The sequence below is a fragment of the Pieris rapae genome, chromosome 19 (assembly GCF_905147795.1).
Source record: "Pieris rapae chromosome 19, ilPieRapa1.1, whole genome shotgun sequence".
Taxonomy (NCBI): domain Eukaryota; kingdom Metazoa; phylum Arthropoda; class Insecta; order Lepidoptera; family Pieridae; genus Pieris; species Pieris rapae.
In genome coordinates, this window is record NC_059527.1 from 7,524,898 (window position 1) to 7,534,083 (window position 9,186).

Here is a 9,186-nt window from a genome sequence, read left to right on the forward strand (position 1 = left end):
TTGACCGATACTGTCTTAATACCCTAACACGACCTGCAAATGAGTTTATCATTGACATTGAAGTAGAATACGAAATTCCACTCATTCTCGTCTTTTCGCCTTGAAATGAGTTGTTGCCGCTATGTGGAACCAGCTGTTGAAGTCAATCTATTGGACTTAGGGTCGTACGATAAGATACCGTATCCCTAATAGGCCGGCGGCACTACCAAGGCAATGTGTCTATAGGGGGCGGTATCACTTAACATGAGGTGAGCCCCCAACCCGTTTGCCCCCTGTTATATAAAAAAAATAATGTGAAGTAAAATTGTGAACAATTTAATTACAATTTGATTATGATGAATTTAAAAGTTAACTTTTATTGCCATTTGTCAAAGGGCACATTCTCCACACTTTTAAATAGCTCATACAAACACTTCGTAATTTGGATTTACAAAATGTTTGTAAGGAGCAATCATTAAAAATATTTATCTGTTAAAATAATTTGCACTACTTTCATAAATTACCTTTATTGATATATATTAATTATTTGGTTACTTTAAACATATATGTAAATAGGTTAAATCTAGCCTATCTGGACCGTGACAATACCGTAGGTAGCAACCGTTGATAGTATCTGTAATTAAAAAATTACATTACTGTCGATCCTACAAAGCGGTAATTAATAACAAAATTGGTTCGTGATGCGGTTCATAAAAATAATAATTTAAGAGAAAAATCAATAACAAATATAAATGGTATATGTTACTAGGGTAACTCATCTTAAGTCCCTAGAATTTACCGCCCAAAGCCAATAATTAATCCACAATCTCAGATTGAAAACAATCTGAGATCAGACCGTGACAGTCGCATCTGCATCCCTATGAAGACAATCCATTTTTGGCGACGGATAGATATCAAACAGATTTTTAATTATTTTAAAAACTGGTGTAAGTCAAAATCATAAAATAGGATATTGACACAGTTGAACTGTCATTTTCATTCAAAGATCTATCCACTTACACCGACACAGACAGAAGGCAATTAAAATCCGTCGCTTGGTTATTGGCACACTTATATCAATATTTAGATTAAACTGTCTCTCTCAAATGGATTGAGATAGGTTATTGGGTTTGGGCGTAAGTCATCAACATGAACCATAAGCACCCTTTCACTTTCATAGACATTAAGTTCACGGACGACAATTATTCCTGTTTTATAATTAAACTTCTAATGATATACACGTTATATACAAGATATATTTACCGGACCAATTAGACCTCGAGACACTGTGAAAAACCCCATAGGCATCAACACAGGATTATTGATTGTCACGACCAAGTGAAAAATTTCAGCTTCCAAAGGCATTGTCTTTCCAACAGAAGTGAATAATGGAGACAATCGAGCTATTTGATATCTTATTTCGTCCACCTGTCGGTTTAAAGTTTCGTTTGTATTGTCTAGTTTCTTATGTTAAATTAATAGTCAGTTATATATAAAAATGCCACGTTTATATCCAATTAAATATGCGGTCGTCAACGGATTTTTGGTAATCCCAAAATCTCTTGATTGTAATTAATCACATTGATATAAAAGATTTACGACTCTTTTACTAGTCTATGCTCCGTTTAATTTTAATTTAGATTTATATTGAGTTTTTTTCTAAAACAGGAGGCTCGCAAATGTGTTGCCTGCAAGAAACGGTACGCTTTTTTCTTGAAGGACCTTAAGTCGAATTTGTTCGGAAATACTTTAGCGGGCAGCCGGTTTTACATAGTGGTGAACCACAGTAAAAATTATATTAAGAAATATGTTTGACTAGTTTGTCATTAATAAGTCCTTTTTAAAACTTGATTCAAATCTATATATAAAAATTGATATAATTAAAAATAACTTCCTCGATTATAATACTTACTTCCTTGCTTATTTCCGTAGATGAATTAACATATAAAATAATTCTGAATAAATGCAATAACAACCATCCAAATTGCAGAAATATTTGATACGTCTTTTGGTCAATATCTGTAAATAGAAGACAAGAAACCATACGCTAAAATAGACAGAAAAATCCATTGAAGCTCAAGGATAAGTTAAACGTGTTTGAAAATTTCTGAAGGATGAGCATACAGCGTAGAAACCTAAGGCTGTGGGCCTTTACCGAACTCAGGCAATTCTTTCCATCGGGCCATAAAAGAGAGTGACACTGATTGATTGATTGTGATTACTGATTTGTTCCTATGTTATTACGTATATAGTTTCTGCTTATGTCCATTCTCAAAAGAGAGTGGTTTTATCCGGTTCACCCACATAGGTCCATTACATACCAATTGCTGAAAAAGCTCCTGAGAAGTTGTATAATGTTCTTATTAAATTGATTGTACACGATGATGATAATGCCAAGGCCAGTAAATTATCGGATTCGTTGTATTTAAAACATGTATCACATACTGTCACGAATGCCTTACTGAGTGCCCGAAGAGATATCAAAATATCAGACATTTGTGGTTTAGTCATCTTATCTGTAAATAGGTAAGAATTGTTAGCCGTTATCCGTCTATTTTTAAGTGTCTATAGATATAATGAAATATATAATATAGAAGCTGTGAGTTATCTCTTACCTGATTTCATGTCAGCTGTAATAGAGGCGAGTTCAATTTTGATTGTTTCCAAATACTTATGTAATTCAAATTTAATAAAGTACACATTAAGCTCAATCACTGTAAACATAAACTGAAAGAAAATGCTGAGAAAAGAATCCACTGGCGCTGTAACAAAATATAAATTAACATATTTCTGTATCTTTTTAGTTCATATTTTTTACTTTTTACTATATAAACAAGGTTTATACATTTTGTTATTGTAGATTTCCTGTTTATAACTGACTGGTTTAATCGTGACGCTTATATTGCATTAAATTCTCATTAATATACATAACAACTTGTATATTTAAAATGAGCACATAATATTTTAAAACATACAACCTTCGACTTCTGTAGAGGAGATAAATGAAAGAAAACATAATCCAATCCGTAAAGTAGCAACAAACGTGATCAATGTATATCGTCTCCGCTCTTTTAACAAATTACGTTCTTTATTTATCTGAAACCGTTAAATATATTTTACATTTATCATTAGTTCAGAGTGGTGGTAGTACAATACAAGCATGATTCTTCCGAGTTGATTGTAGGAAGCACAAATAATCCTCCCCAACTAATATTTTCTACCCCTAGGCAAAGCATCTCAATGTGTGCAATTATAATTATGTGACTTTAGTAATAAAATATATAGTAATATTTACCGGAACGCGTTCTAAAAATACGCTCATACGATTTTTACTGCTTAATATTGCAATGTTCAAAAACATCAGTAATGGTAACCAGTTAATCATTTTTAATACAAATGTAATTAGATGAAATTTTCCCATAATTTCCCAAAAAAGGTCGTCATAGTAAAATTTGACCTGCAGAACATCTGAAATTTTTTTCGTAAGTTACTAATAAATCTTTCCTAAAACTATAATTTTCAAATTAATTATACTAAAATAAATGTTACTTACTTATAATTCCCACAAATATATACTCATAGTACGAGGACTTTAAAAGTTTTATACGATAGCCATCTTCTCCAACTGCCTTAAAACTAATAGGAGCCAAACCAAATACTCGGGATACCCTTAATATAAACAGGAATGAACCATACACTACGCATGACCCGGCTGTAGCCATCATTATATTGCTTTGTCTACAAATTGCTACGAATAAGTGTAGCAATAATTATTCTGCTACGTCGTAGATACCTGTACATTATTACTACATAATTATATTCATATCTCTACGGTAGATCTGAGATACAATTACATACAAATATGTTGCCTCGGTAGCTTGGGTAGTGACGCTTTATTAATAGAAAAGTTAACATGGACAGGGAAAAAAAGATTTTCAAAAGAGCTTTATTATTCGCGAAACTTTTATACTGTTAATATTAATCTCTATCGACATTTATAAATTACAAATATCTTCTTATAAATATTATTGCAACTAATACCACTTTATTTCAATTTATATTTTAGGAGGTATCTTAATTTAAATCTTATTTTAAAATAACACCGTAACATAAGAAATGAAAAGACGCGCAAACCTAATGCGCGTAATTTAGATGCAATTACCCCGCTGGTCACAACTAGTACCTTATAAAACGAAATACCAACTACATTAGCCTCACAATCTTTCCCTTTATCAATATGAGTAAACATTATAATCGCTCTTTTGTTTTGTAAAATGTAACTATGGAGAAATAACAGATTTTGTCATTTTGTATATACACTTTGTATTTGTAACATGATAAATTTTATTCTTAAAAATTATTGAATCACTGACCGATAAGGTTTAAAAAGAAGAAAATGTAGGAATATATTGGGCCTTTAATATCTTACGCCATCCTCATGCGAGAGAAAGAGAAAAAAACAACGTTTGCCTTGTTTATGTACCTTTTGTTGGTCCCTTGTCAAAGTATTTTATACACCTGATAGATATACATACAATTGGAAAAATACATGAAAATGAGATTGTTTGTAAACTATAGATTTACCCAACAATTTATTTTTTTTTAAAAACATTATTAGAATTTGTACATGCACTTGAAATTCCAAACATAAACATTTTGTGTGTTTTGGTCTATAAATCTATAATTACGTAACATAAAACATAAACATATATTACCAAATATATACCAATACAGACCTCAATATTTTTAATAATTTATATAAATATACACGTTTTAACTCGGTGAATGTACCAAATCTTGTATGTACCACAATTCCCGGAATGCATTCAATTTTGACAAACAGAAGTCATAGTCAGGCGCAGGTGTCTGATCACGTACTTGCACATCAACAATAATTTACCAATGAAACAGATTCCAACATTCGTGACCAAATCAGGTTAATAGGAGAATTTCAGCAGTAACATACTAAAACTTCCCATTACGGAAATTTTACTACTTGATATTTCAATCTATTTATCAAAATTTTAATAAGTTTAGATTATAGATCGAGTATAGAAAGCAGCCGTTAGATGATAGAAACAAAGGATACTCAATAAAACACGTTTTTTTTTTAATAATTGTAATATCGTTAACGATTTCCAGTTTTACAGTGGTATCAAGTTATCTACGACAATGTATGAAATCTGAGAAGTGTACCAAAGCAAAGATATTTTAAAGATTAAATATTTATTTATTTTCATTATTAATTTGCAATTAAATTTAATGTTTTAAAAAGCTAATATTACTTTGTCTTCGCTGCAAAAAAATGGTTAAAAATTACCAACGAAGAATTATCACGAAGAGACAAAAACTCTGCATTAGGTCTCATTGTTATCTTCCAATTACATGTATAATAAGACATGTAAACGTTTTCATCACAGAGTAACTAGAATACTAAAAATACTTCAGTTCAAAGGTTTATTTGCATTATCTTTACTTTGGTAACTCTTATTATTATATACAGTGTACTCTCGCGCTTATTAAATACATAATTAAAAACGTTTTCAGTTAAATAGATTTGAAAAGTGATGTGAAATTAGAAGTAGTAAATGAAGAGATAGACATAACGCAAAATTTCTCGTATGTCAAATCCAAGTATTTGACAATTGATAGTTGACGTTTGACAGCCTTTATGATGCCAAAAGTCATAACGTAAAAATCTCTTCAATGTTTAGGCAGCACACTTAAGAACTCTTCTGTCTCTTTCCGTCAAATTGTCTATAGTTTGGTGAAAAGAGACAAAGGATGGCTTGAGTTAAAAATTAAGAAAAATTTAAATTGATTGGAGAAAAAAAGGGGAATATTCATTTACATTTAATAAAGTAATTTCATTTTTATATCATCACATCGCTTTTTCAAGAAATAGTATTTTTAAGCGCCAGAGTATAAATAGAGAAGATTTAATACCACCTAGTAGATAGAGTACGAGAAGTACCCAACGAATTTTTATCAAAAAAGAAGTCATAGAAAATTTATTACATAATAATTTTCGTTTAGAATAGTTTCAGATTTCCAGGTGGTATTAAAATCACAAGAAACCCTTTCATTCATAAAAACTAAATGACATTGCGTTATCTGAAATACCCATTCCACTCTTTCTGTCACATTGTGTTTACGATTTCATAAAAAGAGACAGATTACTACTTCGATATTCATTTAGTTTTTATATGCAAAAGGGACATAATATTATTTTAGTAATTATTGAACAATACAACAATACATCTTTACAATGTGCGTCAATGCAACTTAAACTCTACGTGAAATTGTAAATAAACTTTTTTTGGACGAAACACATTACTGAGTTTTATTCGCTGTTATATACCAGACCGTTATAATATATCGAACAATGTTTGGTAAATACAGCGACTAATTTTACTGTGTCTACCCAACAACAATTGTTTCGTAAAGGTAAGAAAATTTTTCCTTATGTAAATAATAAATATTTGTTTCATTTTAAATAAAAATTTTAATGGCATTGAGAGTGTCCATGGGCGGCGGTAACACTTAACATCAGGTGAGCCTCCTGCCCGTTTGGCCCCGGTTCTATAAAAAAAAACTTTTAAAAGTTCCCTAGTAATTTTCCTAGGCCCTAATTTGCTCTGATGCTCTCTCTTGCTGTCTAAACTTAGTAGGCAAGTCCATTCATTTAGTAGCCAATTATTTTGTTAACAGCCATAACTTTAGTAGAACAAGATATTTTACATACAAATATTCATTTTCATATAAATAATGCATTATATTTCCGTCAGAATTTGTCAGACACGAATAAGTACAGTTGAAATGGCTGATTTTATTGTTATACAGGGTTGTGTTAGTACCACACATAGGCGATAAAATTCTAAAAATTAATAATTGAATAAATATTATATTATATTTTAGCGCCTTAGCGCCTATTATTATTTATATATATATATTTTAGCGCCATCTCTTGGATAAGGAATATACTTCAGTTAATTTAGTTAGCGCGTCACCGTTTGCTGAGTAGACACAGTACTAGAAATCTACCTTCTTAATTTATTGACTAGATTTTGCTAAAAGAACAATACGGCTTTAAATTAATTAGCATCAATATTATTATTGAAATATTTGTAACTTTTACACATAGAATTAGTTTGTTTATAATAAACAATGATTGAACTTTGTGATTATATTATTTTAATAAGGATTTTGAGTGTCCGTTTATTGATATCTTATATTAGAAAATATGAACACAAATAACAATGATATTCTTTCTTTTTAAGAACATGATCGTTGCCTATTTTATCCATTATATGTCATAGGTTATAATAGTATATGTAGACAGACTACTATTCTACAGAAAAATCACTTATGAACGTAAGTTAAATACTGTTTTATGATATACGAGTTTATCTCAAGTGATTTAAAATTTTTATAAAAGCTAAATGGAGTTGTGAAAAAAAAATATTGGAAAGGTGAAGATTATAAGTAACAAAAATTAAATCTAATCTAGACCTCAATATATAACTAAGCCGATAATGTTTAAGTAAGATGGCTGTGTCTATGGTTGGCAAGTTTGTCTATGGTCAATACAAATAGCAATGAATAGGTCGCACCTATAAACGTTAATATCTTAGGGCAAGATTCGACTCTGAATTGGCGCGTATACCCAATAAATATTTTATATTTAATATGTTGTTGTGAAGACTGAATTTTCATTGCTAGAAATACTCGATAAACAATGAATGATGAATGACGAATAAAACTACAATATCACAGAGCCGTCATCAATCTTTACATCCGTTCTCAAACCTGCACCGTCATTTCTAGTTTAACTACTCTATTCTGTGCCTAAATTACAATTTCTACCAGCTGCCATATTCTTCTATGTATTAAAACAAATAGCAAAATATGTTGCTCCAGCAAAATCAAAGTGAAAACTTAAAATCTGAGGTAAATTTTCATTTCAAAATGACTTGATAATTTTAGTTTTATTGAGTAGTATTTTTATTCCTGAAAAGCGAACAGTCTCTAGCATACGAAAGTTGTTGCCAATCGCCCGAACCCAATAATTAAACAATCTCAGATCGAAAAGAATCTAAGATCCATAAACAATCCATTTTTGGCGAGGGATAGAATGCAACCTCTTCGCTCTTTACACTCATATTTGAAAATCAATATTAACCAAATAAAGTAAATGAAATAATATTCAAATATACATGTCTGTGGGTAGAATATATCATTCTTTTTTATTGTTTTAAATCTGGTGTAAGTTGAAATCTTAAGATAGGATATTGTCAAAGTTGAACTGTCATATTCATACAAAGGTTTATCATCATGGATAGCTTGTATCGGCAGACGGCTATTACAATCCGACGATTGGTTATTGGCACACTTTATCGATATTTGGATTAATATGTATATCTCAGATAGTCAAAAATGGATTGAGATAGTTTATTGGGTTTGGGCGTAAGGCGATAGTTGGTGGTGCCTTGAGGTTTTTGAGGGTACGTACAATTGCAATGCTCGCTCAATAACTCTCCCGCACTAAGCAGTCGCGCCGCGATATGTAAAAAAATAAACCCATATTAAAGCCAAAAGTAGAGTCATATCTAGTTTTTAATAAAAATATCATACTTAAATTATATAAATGCAATGGTAAGGTAAACAAAAATTAGTCCCAAACAATAATTTAAATGTCTGAGCAACGCTCGAAACTCAGAACAAGAATCTAGCAGTCTTAAAACGTACTAAAACCTAAATCAGTTCATGCTTTATGCCTAAACGGGATAAAGTATGTTTTTAATAACAATTTTTTACCGAATTTGTAAGCAAAATTAGTTTGCTAGGTGGAATAAATGTTACATCTAAATATACTATATTTTTAATTGAACATTTTTTTACTCTACTTATTGTATTTATTTGGCAGATAATGGTCGTAATTCTGATGTACAACTTGTCGCATGATAAGGAAAATTGCACCGTATACAATGGAAATAACGTTCATAGTAATTAATGCGGTTACAAGACTTTTGTCTCTTTCCATCGCAACGTAATTATATTTAGATAGAATGAGACGAAAGAGTACGGTCGAGATTGAACACTGAAATGTCAATAAGGGAAATTATTTTTGTGTCGAAATAAACGATTTTCTACACTTTTTTGTTTTACATCAGAATTAGCACCAATGTGACTAGATAGGATACACTT